The following is a 15,398-nucleotide window of genomic DNA, read 5'->3' on the forward strand; positions in this document are numbered from 1 at the left end:
AACCTTAAAGCCTCATTAAATCATAACTATGAAATTCAGAATCAATAAAATGATAAAAGTGCTATATATTTCAATGTGTATAGAACCCACATATATATAAATTTCTCAGTTATTTCGATTGATTCTTTGGTTTACATTTTTAAACTTTCAAGTGTGTGTATGATCCTATTACACTAAGTATAGCTAATTTTTTTGTATCCTATTCAAAACATGTAGTCAATTGATTGAAATGCTCAATGAATTTTATGATCTGCACTTAACAACTACATGCATTCTATTTTACATTTACTATTTATCTTTATGCTTATTATTTAGATCTTACCATCAAAGGAACAAAGCAATGGGATAATAGCAAACATTTAACCACATGAAACATAGTTTTATCAGAACCCTTTAAATCAGTTTCTTTGAAAAGGCTGCCCATTCTGTCAGGAGTAGGTTCTGCTTCATAGCATTTCTAAAGCTGAATTCTGAATAAAACCAAAATATTTAACAAAATTGATGAAAGCGTAAAGAAATCACAGTCACCCGAGCAAATTCTTCATAAGAATTTCAGTCATTTCTTGTAAATATCTGCACTGCAAATGTGAAACTGTTCCTTTTAATGAGTGTACTGTATGCAAACTGCTAAATGTATGTATGCATATTATATGAAACCTAACGTTTGGCCTAGTGGTTTTGTGAATTTTGCCCTTTGGTTTTTAGTCAAATAATTTGCCCAATACTTCCTTTGTAACTAAGAATTTGTCTCATACTGATTTTGTAGAAAGCCTTCACTTCTGGATGACATAGATGACTAATGTTGTAGAAGTGATTTAATTATTTTACTATGGTGAGATAAGAAATATTTCCTCTTTTGAAATCCTCCATATTAATTTTATGTCATGAAGGTGGATTATTCACATTTAACATTCATACAAAAATGTCATAATCTATAATATTGCTGCTATTACATGCTATTAAATTGAGAGTAGGAATCAAGCATAGAGGAATGTTTCGAAAGTTTTGAAAGCAGGATTTCTTAAAAAAAAAAAACAATATGAATGAAGGTAAATCTCAGATGTAAATGTAGGAATAAAATAAATAAACCCAAGAAAGCAATATTCATTAAAAAAAAATCAGAACACAGAATGAGAAATTTGAAAGTGAAGTGCACCATCTATATGTTGAACTCCCAATAGCTGGAGACATCAAGACTAATGGAGAAGGGTCTTTGGAATTTTAATTCACATCTGGATAGCCGTAGGTCCTTATTTACAAGTACAGAGATATGCAATTGAATACTGCTGATTCCAATAGACTATAGCAGATTACAACGTATAAAATCCATAAAAATTTCCTCTCCTCCAGAAAGGTATCAGACATCAAAGGGAATCCTCTTTAATTCTCACTAACAGAAGATCTCTGTACTGACCTCTCCAACCATGAAACCAATCTCATAAAGTGGTTAGAGAAAAAAATAATAATAATCATATTGTTCCAAAATACAGGTCAGTTGTCTATATTTGAATTTGGATCTTGTTCACATTATCCACAGTGATAGCCTCACTTAATGAAGGAGCTGGTCTGCTTAGTATGCTTTGCACTCGATTTTGCATACTTTAGATAGGTATGCTGACCAATGATATGCTGCTCCCTTTTAATATATATTGCTCACAAAAATAAAGGGAACACAAACATATAGGATCCTATACGTTTGTGTTCCCTTTATTTTTTTGAGCAGTATACATCGACATTCATATATATATATATATATATATATATATATATATATATATATATATATGTGTGTGTGTGTGTGTGTGTGTGTGTGTGTGTGTGTGTGTGTGTATGTGTGTGTGTGTGTGTGTTAAGGAAAGGAAGATTGCTACATTTAGATGTAATATAATGTATAGTTTGTTTTGTCTTTTTAAAAACATCTTGTTCAACTTATGGCCTATAGTTTGTGAGTGGCTGGCCATTTCTAATCTGGCCAATGAGCATTGGCAGAGAAATTACTAAGTAGTAGTGATTCAGTTTCCTACTATTTTCAGGTAGGATGCAAAGTAAATGCAAATGCATAATGATTCTAAAAGAAGCTAAACTAAGAAAATTGCAACTACCTGTTGAACGCTGGGGAAGAATGGGGAATTCTGCCTTCTCCCGAATATGTAGTATTGGTCCAATAGTTTGCATCATCTTCATCCAACTTACTACAACATTCCCCTCTTCTTCCTGAAAAAGTTGAATGACATTTCTGGCAACCAGAAGATTACCAACCGAGATTTGATAGATAATGACCACCAACAGTGTAGCATGAAGAGGAAGCTTGTTGCTGAAGAACATGGATCCCAAACAACATGTGCATCACTCTTCTGAGATGATCTCGGCCAGATTATCTCCAAGATCAATTACTAATGAAGTAAGAAAAATATTTGGCTGACATTAACTCAGTATCAGCCTCACTCTACTTCCTCCCTACTTGCTATCTTGGTTCTGGTATCATTTTTGCATTATTGCTCATCATACTAAAAAAAAAAGAAAAATCTTGCTATCTACCCACAACTATCAATGCATGCCTATCTGAGGAAGAGGAAGTGACAAAGAACTGGCCAAACAGAGAGAAGCACTGGTAAAGAAAATTTAACATTTCATTTAAAAGTTAGGTGGGATAATTTAGAGTTGAAGCATAAAATATTGCTTATAAACCAAAGAGATTAAACAAAATTTTATGGGGATGAGAGAAAAAGAGGTCAAGATTAAATGAAAGAAGGGCAGGAAAGAGGAATGAACAGTAATATAAAAAAAGAAAAAAAAAACTTTTATTTTGGAAATATGGACTAAAAGGTATTAAGAGACATCTGTATATGCATACTCATCAGAACACAGTTATTGTTCACATTTTACAGTTTTCAAAATGATGCAGTGCAATGCTCAGCTCAATTTCAGTTGAAAATGGAACGAAAAGGTATTATTTCATGAATTATATCTTTTAAAATATTGTACTTTTCCTTCTCTTTTTTTTCATAAAAGCAGAATTAGCATATGAAACAAAATAGCATAGTGGGAATCTGGGCACCACATAATATTTGTAAAGGAATAAATACATACATGAATTTATTTAAATGTACACATTGGGATTGCATTGATCCATCTAGCCCTTAGGACTAAAATAAAGTAAATTTCTACCTAAATATATGGTTCAGGGAAGGGATTTTTCTCAAAAATGACATTTGCGTAAAAAAACATAAATCCTGTGGAGTTGTTATTTGCCCTTATTAAGGACAAAAACTGCCACTTTGGTCATTTTTTAGAAGGGATTTTCATTTAGAAAGTGATATAGAAAAAAAAAAAGATTTTCTATTGGATTTTCCTATAGCAGGTTTGGGGAAGGCAGCATGTTGTAAAAGACAAAAATGATATCCTGATTTTTGTCTGAATTGACTCTTAAGAAGAATCTATCTGAAAAAGGGTTTGAAAGACATAGTACCATGTATTTGTCCTGAGAAGGTCTTCCAAGCACAATGGTCAATGTAAGCCATATCAGGACACAAAAGGCCTTCAGGTAGCTAAGACTTTCGTTCTTCGCTTGTTTTGAAGAGGGGGCACTTTATAAAACAGAATGAAAAAAAAATATGAAAAAATAAGAAAAGAAAGGGAAAAAATAATGCAACAGCATCTCTCTCTCATAAAAAGCTTCCTTTAGTTTCTTTTAATCATCAAGATATAACTTCAGTTTATAAGCAGTTCAATTCACATGTCACAAGAAGCAAATGAGATTTAGATTCTTAGCAACACCAATTGCACAAAAAATCCATTTCTGTTATCCAGCTGTCAACTTCTATAATAGGTAGTTCAAAGAAATATAGGCAGATACTGAGCCTTGTCTCAGAGTCAAAATAATATATGCAATTATTTCTTCCCCAAAACCTAATAACTTTAGCACATTGCAAAAACAGGTTTTCATGAATCATTATTCTTGTTGCATTTCTGACATGATGGATTATGGGACAACTCAACATGGCCAACTCGCTACAAGTCAACTCACTGTGGGACATTTCAATTCAATTCAATTATTTAAAATAATTTTAAAAATGTTTTAATTTTTGTCATTCACATTTCATTATGTCACTCCCTTGGCATCCTTTCTTTAATAATTCTATTGCCCTATTTCTTCATTATTAGTGTAACTCTTGTTCCCTGGTAAGTTATCCCGTGGTGAGTTGGCCATGGCAAGTTGGCTGTGGCGACTTGTTGTAGACCTGAACTAGAAGACCTCTAAGGTCCCTTCCAACTCTGTTGTTCTGTTATTCCCTGTTCAGTGCTGAACCATTAGTAAAGCATTCTATTTAAAGTAAAGTACTTTACTTTCATCATACACCATTCATAGTACATTCAGCACCCAACTTTCAATTTCATATTTGTGCAACAATGTTCCATAGTTCAAGCCTATTTACTTGATCTAGGCTCTCTCTAAATTAACATGTGTACAATAAATATTCTCTCTCATATTAAGTGATTTCATAATGACCTGCTGAGGAACAGCCAAACCACTACCACCCCATCTGTAAAAATAATGCATGTGGAGCTAAATCCAGTGAGGATTGAACATACCCGATTTTATGAAATATTGATTTCCTGTTAAGGGAGATGGAAAATAATGTGGTAGGAAAGAACATTGCTGGTCATTCTAAACATGTCCCACTGTATTTATTTACAATTTGTCAACAAATTCATACTTCTTTTCCCATAATCTCAAGGCTAACTGGCTAGATATTAACATTTCTTTTCAGTTGCAATCACATTCCTTCATAAAGGCATTTTCTCTGGCATAAACACCTTTATCACAAAATGGCTATTTAAAATGACTGATCAAATGTTATCTCTTAATCAGTCCATGCACTCGTTGGAGATGATGAAGAGTATTCACTATGCTACAGAGAGAAATACAGTAATCAGGAACTTCCTGACCCAATTTTATGCAGATCTTGGCCAAAATTTAAAGCCCTTCTGCAATTTAGAACTACCTTTCATTTCTGGGAACACACTGAGCAAGAAGGAAAAAAGGAGCTATCTAAAAGAGAAGCAATGGACCAGACTATTCAACCTTACCCATCACTGCTATTCAACCTTAATTGTGACAGGATGCCATCTATGGAGATAAAGAACAATGAAGATGTGTAATTTGCTGTTCATAGGACTATTCAGCCCAGTGATTGCTTTATCACATTGTATGAACATGTGATATGAATAGTGTTTCTAACACTAAGCGACACTTAAGTACTTCAGTTATCCTTCCTTCCTTCCTTCCATCCATCCATCCATCCATCCATCCTTCAACCATTGAAGTTAACAGCTCAGTAAATAGAACTGTATAGGAAAATTTCAAATACTAAAATATTTGTGATGATAATATTATAACTGACTAGTTTTTCTCCCTTGAAAATCTACATTTGTATCTATAATTTTTATGTGACCACTGCAAAATCTAACTTATACTGACCTTTTCTGTGTAGATGTTTAGTGCAATTACCCTATCCTTTAAAATAGTGCCTTGATGTAAGGCCTATAATTGTATTCCATTAACTGTAATTTTGTTTCATGTTTCATTAACTGAGGTTTATAGTTAAATGTATTGCATAAACCCAGGCAAAGAATTAAGTTTTTTCTTGCATCAATGATTGTTGTGCTTTATTCCCTTGAAATTAAAAAAAACCAAAGGCTTTTTTTTCCACATATGTCTTTTTCTCTTACATGCAGTGACATGAGTGAACCTAGTCAGTATATGCCACAGTGGAAGCATTGTGTCAACCATCCCATTGGCATATGCTTAATCCAAGCCCAATACCTGATCATGCTTTAAAAGATTGAGTATGTTTTTGTGAATAAGGACAGGAAAGCAGGGCATGTTGCATGTCCCACCTATCAGGGAGTTATATCTAGTGAGATCAAGAAGAAGGTCCTTCTTGGTGGTGGCTCTCAGAATGACCACCATGTATTATTAATTATGGGGAGAAAGGATCTCCATATGGTCTAACACAGTGCTCTGAAAACCCTCTTCGTGTACTAGTATCTGGTGTATAGAAAACCCTCTTCATGTACTAGTATCTGGTAGACAGCAGCTTTTATTATAAGAATATATTTCAATTATCTGGTATTAAGGTTTTTAAGCAGTCAGGGAATATTTTACCAGCCTACAATTTGATCAGTCAAAGGAATATGTGCTTGAGTAGTCAGATATTGGCAATACCATAAGGGGTGATAAGCAAATAATCAATTATTTTGATACTCCTAGTCCTAATTAGAAATACCCTGAAAGAATACTAATATAATCATATTACAATGCTGTTTTTATTTGTTATTTATTCTATGTATCCCCAAGGAATATAGAGTAGGACCTTTAAAAAACTTTTATACCCAACATAATTCTATGTTCTAGACTGAAACAAGAATGAAACAATGTCATCTGGCAGTGGTAAATCATTACCTAAAGAAGTGATGAGCTCTCCCTTTGTTAGCTAACTTCATCTAAAATTGGAAGGATAACACTTTAATTCATCCATGTTAAGGGATAAGTTGGAAAGACACTTTAATTAGGATCCTTGCAATGAATAGGGAGTTGGACTCAGTAATCTCTGCCTCAGTGGTCACTTCCCTTTCTATATATCCATTAGTCTATTCTAACACCCTATTCTCCTAAATCAGCAGTTCTCAAACTGTGGTTGTGGACCCTTGGGGGGGGGGGTTCCCAAGATCTTTCAGGGTGTCTGTAAAGTCAAATAAATAAATAAATATTTTAATATTTCTCAGTTTAAATTTCTAATACAGTAAATCTTAATAGATATAATCATATAACCCAAAGATTTGTTGAACGCTCAATCATTTTTAAGTATGTAAAGGGGTTCTGAGACCAAATGTTTGAGAATAGTTGTTTTAGGTAATAGCTTTTGAGGTTGATTAATGGCATCATAGCTAGATAAAAATAAACTGTCATACAAACTATGATATTCATGGTTCACTGATAAAATTTGAATAGTCAGTCAACAAGCATGACAACCAATCATAACCAAATCATCCTGAATGAGAAAAAAATAACGTCCTGTAGCTTGTATGACTATAAATAGAATAAGGAGAAGAAGCAATTTAAAGATGTTTAATTTATTTAAGGAAACTGTTTATTATAATTAGGTAAATACTGAGTTTAAAAATAACTTTTCTAATTCAAGTTATGCATGAATGTACATTCAGTTATGGATCTAACCCAACTAGGAAGATTTAAGCCATATTTAGTTATGATCCACAAATAATCTGGTTCATTTCTATGAAGTGTGATCTAGAAATATAGTTTCACCTACTGGAAATTTGCCTACGTTGAGGTTAGTTTTATTTTCTTCTTTCTTACTTTCTTTCTTTTTCTCTTTCTCTCTCTTTCTTGTATAATCTTGAAGACAAAAAAAGAACTAAGAAATAATATTGCTCCAAATACAGGTTTAAAGGGATATAGAAATATTGCACAAAGGGGACCAAAGAGGAAAAAAATATAAACCTTAAAGAAAGATGGATGACAGAAAAGTCTTGAATAACCAATGAATCTAAAGGGTTGATATATTTTCAATATATTTAAAATTTTAACCCAGAAATTGTTTCAGACAGGACTAAATTACACTTTTATGAAGTTATTCCAGACATTGATTAATTAATTATTTGTTATTTTTGTTTCTTTGTATCCCACATTTATTATTTTTACAAATTACTCAAGATGGCAAATATATCCTACACACCTTCCTCCTCCTATTTTTTCCCCCATAACTATAACCCTGTGAGGTGGGTTGAGCTGAGAGAAAGAATGACCAGCCCAAAGTCTGCCAGCTGGCTTTCATGGCTAAGACAGGACTTGAACTCACCATCTCCCGTTTTCTTGCCTGATCCTCTAGACCAAACTGTCTCTCTTCCAGAAAAGATAACAGCTGATGCACTTTAACCACATTTTAATTATTCATGCTTCCATTCGGCTGTTTTGTATTGATTCATCACATTCAGAAATCAACCCTATATGGCCAACCCTTAGCCATTGTTGGTTGAGAATGGTATATTCCTTGGTATAAAAAAAGAGAATAATGCAACAGGGAGAAATGGCAAAGAATGAAGTATAGTGCAAGCCCTGTTTAAACCCTTTAAGCAATAAAGAATCGATGATCACATGGGATTTAAGAAGAAGAATGGCCATGTAAGTAACAAGATCAATTGTAACAGTACTAACTATGGAACAAGTCTTGGGAATTTTCTCAGCAAATAAAGTCAGACTTGCCAAACAATCTTCCACCAGTTTCCACCCTTCTGACATGAGGAGAAAGACTCCAAGATATGGTCCCTAGGCTACCTAGATTCAATATAGGTAGTCCTAGACTAGCAGTGGCGAACCTATGGCATGGGTGCCAGAGCTGGCACTCAGGGCCCTCTCTGTGAGCACGCACGCTGTCACCCCAGTCCTAGGCCTTTAGCTGGGTTTTATAAAACCTTTTCACTTTAGGCCTCCACCGCCATGTACAAAAAAAAGGTTCAATCAATCAGTCAATTTCAAGTTCTTGCGGGAAAAAAAAAAGATCTTGCAAAGTTGAAATTGATTGATTGAACTTTTTAGTCCCACCCAGTCTGCTGTTACCACTGCAGCCACGCCCATTCAATGGGCCACACCCACCCAATGGGCCACACCCACCCAGCACCCGACGATGCATAAATGGGTTTTTGGTTGCAGTTTGGGCACTCGGTCTCTAAAAGGTTTGCCATCACTGTCCTAGACTTACAACAGTTAGTTTAGTGATTGTCCAGAGTTACTACAGCACTGAAAAATGTGACTTATGATTGTTTTTCAGTTATGACCATTGCAGCATCCCCATGATTATGTGATCAGAATTCAGATGGTTGGCAATGGGTTCATATTTAGGACTGTTGCTGTGTCCCAAAGTCACATGATTATCTTTTGTGATTTTCTGATAAGCAAAGTCAGTGGGCAAGCCAGTTTCATTTTACAACTGGGTTAGTAACTTATCAACTACAGTGATTCGCTTAACAACTGTGGCAAGAAAAGTCATAAAAAACTTACTTAAGTGTTTCACTTAACAACATAAATTTTGGGCTCAATTGTGGTGGTAAGTTGAGGACTACCTGTAGCTCCTTCTTCTGAAGCAGCTGTTGTCCATTCAGATGCACCACTTACCACAAACAGTTGCCAGGAAGAGACTTTAACAAACAATAATATCATATAGTGTTTACTGACTGCACAGGCTATATTTTCTAACCATATTCACTTACAGATAGCTCTCAACATTCAAATCATCCCACCACCCTCAGCAAATCTGTGGGATTCAGAAGAAACAGTCCATTCCTCCTTGGATCAATTATTCACTGTCATTATTACACAACTGGGCTGCAGTGAATTTTACTGATGTTTAAGAGCCTTCCCTTCCAAGTGTGTTGCTTAGAATGAGGCCCTATGGAGCATTCTCTCCATATTTCCAAAGGATACATTTTGTAAGGCCCAGCTGTCTTTATTTTTTGAAGCCATCAATATGCCATCAGTATTTTAAATGTGAAACAAAAAGTGGCAGTTGTAAAGAACTGTTATGAGGATGAACTAGCAATGCCCTTGAGAATAGCTCCCTCTGGTAAACAAGTTCAGATAAGAATGACCCCACAGGAATAATCAACACTTAGGAGCCTTTGAAGCAGTGCTTGGCCACAGAAGTTTATGCAAAGTAGCCTGCTATTTTAGAAAAACTGGGTATCCTTGCATTTTTCAAATAATAACTTCTGTACTTTCTCCCACATAGATGCTGATATCAGAGAAAATCATTTTGTTCTGCTTTATATTCACATAAGGAGACCTCCTATGTGGAATTAGAGCTAGGTACGACCATCTTAGTGCCAATTTGGTATAGTGGTTAAGGCATAAGGCTAGAAACCACGAAACTGTGAGTTCTAGTCCCACTTTAACCAAAACACCAGAAGGGTGACCTAGGGTCAGTCACTCTCTCTTAGCCCTAGGAAGGAGACAATGGCTAACCACTTTTGAAAAAGCTTACCAAGAAAACTGCAGGGACATGTCCAAGCCGTCTCCAAGAATCAGATCTGATTGAATAAAACAAACAAACAAACAAAAAACCTTATTGTGTCCAAAATGTAAAGATACAATTAAGCAGTTTAAACTAGGAAAAGTCCCCATTGATCTCATTATTTATGAAGGGTAATTTGGACTTGTGGACCTCAGCTCCACTTTCACATTTTACCTCAATAGAGCACTTGACCCAGATTAGAAAGGATTGCAACTTGGCTGTAATAATTCTGACAAAGATAAGAGAAGGGTTCCTGATAAACTTGCATTTCATTGATTTGTTAAGTCAAATTTAAAAAAAAGTATGCTAAATTTTTGTAATTCAAATTAATTGCCTGGGTTCAAACTGAGTTCATCTTGATGAATGATGAAGCTGGATTTAAGGCGGGTTGATTAACATTAGATCTATGGTATTTGATAGAAAAGTATATGCAGAAACCTAGTCTTTCTCTCCATGCATCTCTTAGTGATGCTTGGATTGCCTTCAACACAGTATCTAATCTGATTTTTCCATATGTTTTATCATTGTTTCTGGATGTTCAGAATTGTAATTATTAAGTGGAAATTACCTGAGAAGACAGGAGGAAAAACCACAGCCCCATCATAATCTGTTAGAGAAAGCATCTCAGAATAAGCCAGGGGTTTCCCTCAGTCATGGCTGACTGAGGAATTCTGGGAGTTGAGGTCCACAAGTCTTCAGGTTGCCAAGTTTGGAGATCCCCTGGAATAAGCCCTTAGTTTGCAGGAGAGTAAAAATAAGGGTCCTTTTAGATTTACAAGATTCTGTTATTGTAACCTTACAATAATGATAACATTAGTCCTCGTCGCTGGTGCTTCTTGAACGGACTACCTCAAAGTATGACAAATGGCATCTATAGCCAGGAATTATCTTTGCCCAATACTATACTTTTATATTTTGCCAAAGAAAAGAAAAGCTGGCCGCTCTTAAATGCCTTGACACATCAAGATTACACAGCCATATTCTATGTAAGACTTCCTTGGAAAAGGCATAGCAACTGGAGCTCTTGCAAAATCCAACTGCCAGGGATTTCTAGTGTTTGCTTTTTGAATCATATACTGTATATAAAAAAAAAACTCTGGTTCATCTCTGAAATCAATTTAAGTTCTGGCTCGCATTGAATAGTCCTAGATAAGAAACAAAATGTGCAAGTATTTGTCGGGGATAGGTCTATTTTCTTTGACTCTGCTCATCATTAGCATGCTGTCCCTAACAAATTAGTCATGGGGTATGTGAGTGTTAGGTTGACAAAATCTCTTTCTCCACCCCAGAACCTTAAGGGTAGTTACACAAGTTTGGTCTTTGCTCCGTGTACTATATCCAAGAGAGGCATGATTAGATGACTTAGAAAGGACATTTTCATGCTGTTAGTGGTCCATGATGGCCCAGTAGATAATTTTAGGAGGGAAGCCTATTATTATTATTTAGTCAAGCCTTTGGCCTGTTTCAATCACATAATGAACACTACATTGGGTAATTTTAAATATAAAAGAAAATGTTTAGTTTTATTCTTGCTTCATTTATTTTTGGGAACTTAGCAGTGAAGCACTCAAGACATTTACGCTTGGCCTTCTTTATGACTTGGATTAATGGGTCCTGAGATTCTAGTAGCAGTAGCAATAGTAATAGTACTTAGACTTCACAGTGCTTTACAATCCTCTCTAAGCAGTTTACAGAGTCAGTCCCCAACTATATGGGCCCTCATTTTACCGACCTTGGAAAGATGGAAGACTGAGTCAACCTTGAGCCAGTCAGAATTGAACTGCTGGCAGTTGGCAGAGTTAGCCTGCAATACTGCATTCCAACTACTGTGCCACCATGGCTCTGGACTGGTAACAAACAAATAAAAGAACTTGAACTCTATCCACATCTGCTGTTTTTGCCCATTTAGCAGTAACCCACAGCATTAAATGGGGTCTCCTGTCAGGGTAATGTATAAAAGAATTGTATTCTTAAGAGAAAAGGAGAAACTACAGTTGAAATTATTGCTCATATACTAACTGGCTTTTTGATATGGCATTGTCCACTATTCTTAGCTTTTTTCTCTCTTCAGAATTAATGTAAGTTCCCTGGAAATGCTTTTAAGACTGACAAAATAGCATCTTTTTTGTGTGTTGAAACTGCTTTCCTGGTCACAAATGACACAGATGCATGGAAGATAAATATCATATGACCTTCATTTATTATGACAAACACAGATACAAAATGAAATACAATTCCACAGGAAGTTTGCAGTTTCATGTAACAAATATACTTCATGTATGGGCTTCTTTGTCAATTGTGTTATCTAAAGAAAATTGGATTCAGAGAAGAACATCAAATTTTATATGAAAAGCCATTATAGAAATTGAATACACATAAAACATGAATGATGACATTTATCAACATCATGGACAGTGAAAGGCTGTTCTCTTGATTCTGTGGAAGAATGAAATAATATTGTAAATTCAAAGCATTTAGGATGTTTTCCCAGCAGAACTCAGTCTTGAAGAGCATGTTAAAGGAAGCTCAGTCCAATTGGATGCAGAATATAAATTGACTTTAGAAACACATTTTTAAACATAAAACAATTATTTACTTCCTCTCGTGTAAATATAATGATTTTAGACCAGGGACATCAGTTCTTTTTCAGTTCAGGGGCCACACTTTTGGAAGAGACTGTCAAGAAATAAGTGGATGGGACCGAGAAAAAAGCAATGTATAATTTAGTTTACTTTCACATTTAATCCACACATTATTTTCATGTGATTATGCCTGATATTTTTAACACCTTTTCCCATGCTTTGATTGAAAATTACAATTTGCTAACAATTTGGGAAGGGGGCACGATAAATCATTAGTTAAAGGCACTGAGCTTGTCGGCTGGAAAGCTAACAGCCCAGGTTCGAGACCCATGGACTACATGATTGGATGGGCTCCCATTACTTGCCCCAGCTCCTGCCCACCTAGCAGTGTGGAAGCATGGAAATGCAAGTAGATTAATAGATACCACTTCAGTGGGAAGGTAACAGTGTTTCATGTGCCTTAGCATATAGTCATGCTGACCGCAAGACTATGGAAATGTCTTCAGACAACTCTGGCTCCTTTGGCTATGAAACAGAGATGAGCATCACCTCTTAGAGTCGGAGATGACTGGAAAAGGGAAACCTTTATCTTTACCTTTAACAATTTGGGAAGAGGGGATCTAGAATGGGAATGGCTCTCAGTGCTTCTGGAGACATATGAGGACTTGAGAGCTCGAGATATGCATTCCTATCTTAGATTCATGGTATTTCTTTTCTGATTTATCTGTAATTACAGCCTTTTGCCTGACTCTTTACAAATATTGGTACAAAAGTGACAATCCATTTCAAAAGAAGAAAGAAAAATGCCTGAAAATAGGAGAAAAAAATCAAACATCCTTCTTCATAAATTACACAATGCCAGGAGAGGCAAAAAAAAAAAGTCAATTTATTTGGGTCAATAAGCCAACTGGAATAATCCCAATGAAGTTATTCCAGATGATCAAGTTTATGACAGGATACCATAAGTTTTTCTGCTTTTCTATACTGCAGCTCCCTAATATTTGGGGTTTTCATAGCAACAGAAGCTTCTTAGTTAAGATTAAATTCAGTGAAGTTAGAGTTCCACTGGTGAGAATTTATCAAGCGTGAAGTAAGTAGGACAAAAGAGAATGATTAAAAATCAGGTATTTTTACAACAACAGCACTAATAGATCCTGCATTAAATTGGTTAATTTAAACACTCACATGTCATGTACTGTTTAAAATAAATTTCAGTTCCCCTTTTGCCTTCATCTTCTTGTTAGTGTTTTGCTTTCTTTTACGTTGCTAGTCAACTGGGGAACATACAAAAGAAAAAAAAAGAACTCATTAAACTAAGCAGATATGGATCACACAAGTAGCCAATTTGGTTTTCCATAATTCTGTAGACATCACTTCTTACCCGTGAACCAAGTAAATTGCACAATTTTATTGTACTGCTCCATCTTCAGAGGACACAGCTTTATAAAGAGTTCAAAGGCACCTTGGTTTTCTCCAAGACATTTTTTTTTTCTTTTTTTAATCTGAGAAGATTGATTATGCTCTTCCCAGTTTGAAATATTCAGCATGAACAAACACAAGTTTCTCTATATGGAACTCAACATTTTTGACCATCACCTCCATGTGCATCAATACATCCTACACTGGTTTCACACAGCATGTGAAAGTGGATTTTAGAGGGAAAAATATCACTTTCAGATTGAAACAACTAAAACCATGCTAGGACTTCCTCCTCTGACATTGAGAAACAATGACATGCAGACATGCCTTCTATAAGAGTTAGTGGAACATGAGGTAGGCTGAGGCAACTTGGCAGTGGTAAGCTGGTAATAGTGAGCTGGCCATGCCAAGTTGTCCCATTCTGGACAACTTATTTTATGTTACACCTGAACAGTAGGTGCCAACTGTTTCCCCAAACTTCTATACAGAAGTTTTTCTAACTATAACAAGTAGTGGTTGAGTTAGTGATATTGCCTTTAAGAAATGAGGCAGGATTATCCACTGTCAGAGGTACCTGAACTTGGAACAAGAGCAAGGTAGTACCTCACTTGACAGACAGAGTCTTTAGTGGTAGAGGTTTTTTTATAAATGTAAATTTTTGAACAATTTGGTTTATTATTTTTTTTTCCTGGCATCTAGCAGCAGTCTGCCCAACATCTACAGAGAGTGGCTTTCTCAGCAATACCTGCAGAATTGTAGGAACTGATATCCTGTTTTTTTCTGCATAAAACCTGGCATGAAAAACCACCTTCTATCCTTCACAGACTTTGCAGCTGCATGAGCTTCCTGTACAGCAATACATCAACCTACAGGAAATTATATTGCATACTCACACAGCAGGTGGCATATCCGGATTGTTATTTTTTATATGTATTTTTTTTAATTCACATGTCTGGCACTTTGGTAAAAAGCATGGGGTTTTACAGAACTGAGCTGAACATGGCCTTTCCAACTGTAAAGCCCAGTGTGACAGTACATGTAGATGACTTATGACTACTAAGCTAAAATCAATGCTTTAATTTGCTCATTTTTTTTCCTATGAAAGAAGACCATGTCTGTCTCAAACCTTCTCAGATTTAGATATTTTTTTTTAGATTTTAGATTTATTTATTTCTTGAACAGAGAGTGTTTCTAGGTTTAACTTAGGACTGTGTTGGTGTTACTGATTTGCCTATTGTAGCATATAACTCCACTACACTGGAGTCTCCCTGGCTTCCTGGATACCCTGAATTCAAATCTTTGGTTA

The 15,398-nt window shown here is 35.5% G+C and overlaps 1 long non-coding RNA gene across 4 annotated transcripts in view; it reads right to left on the minus strand.

The window, feature by feature from the left end:
- Positions 1-12,268: 12,268 nt before the first annotated feature.
- Positions 12,269-15,398, minus strand: part of LOC120316588 — a 62,627-nt gene continuing 59,497 nt past the window's right edge. For all 4 annotated transcript variants that reach the window (XR_005559006.1, XR_005559007.1, XR_005559008.1 and 1 more), the window contains 2 exons: positions 13,859-13,947; positions 12,269-12,527 (listed from right to left, as the gene is read on the minus strand). This is a non-coding gene — a long non-coding RNA (uncharacterized LOC120316588). The remainder of the gene's footprint in view (positions 12,528-13,858; positions 13,948-15,398) is intronic.

This window comes from Crotalus tigris, unplaced genomic scaffold (assembly GCF_016545835.1).
Source record: "Crotalus tigris isolate CLP2741 ecotype Arizona unplaced genomic scaffold, ASM1654583v1 scf7180000019423.1032690, whole genome shotgun sequence".
Taxonomy (NCBI): domain Eukaryota; kingdom Metazoa; phylum Chordata; class Lepidosauria; order Squamata; family Viperidae; genus Crotalus; species Crotalus tigris.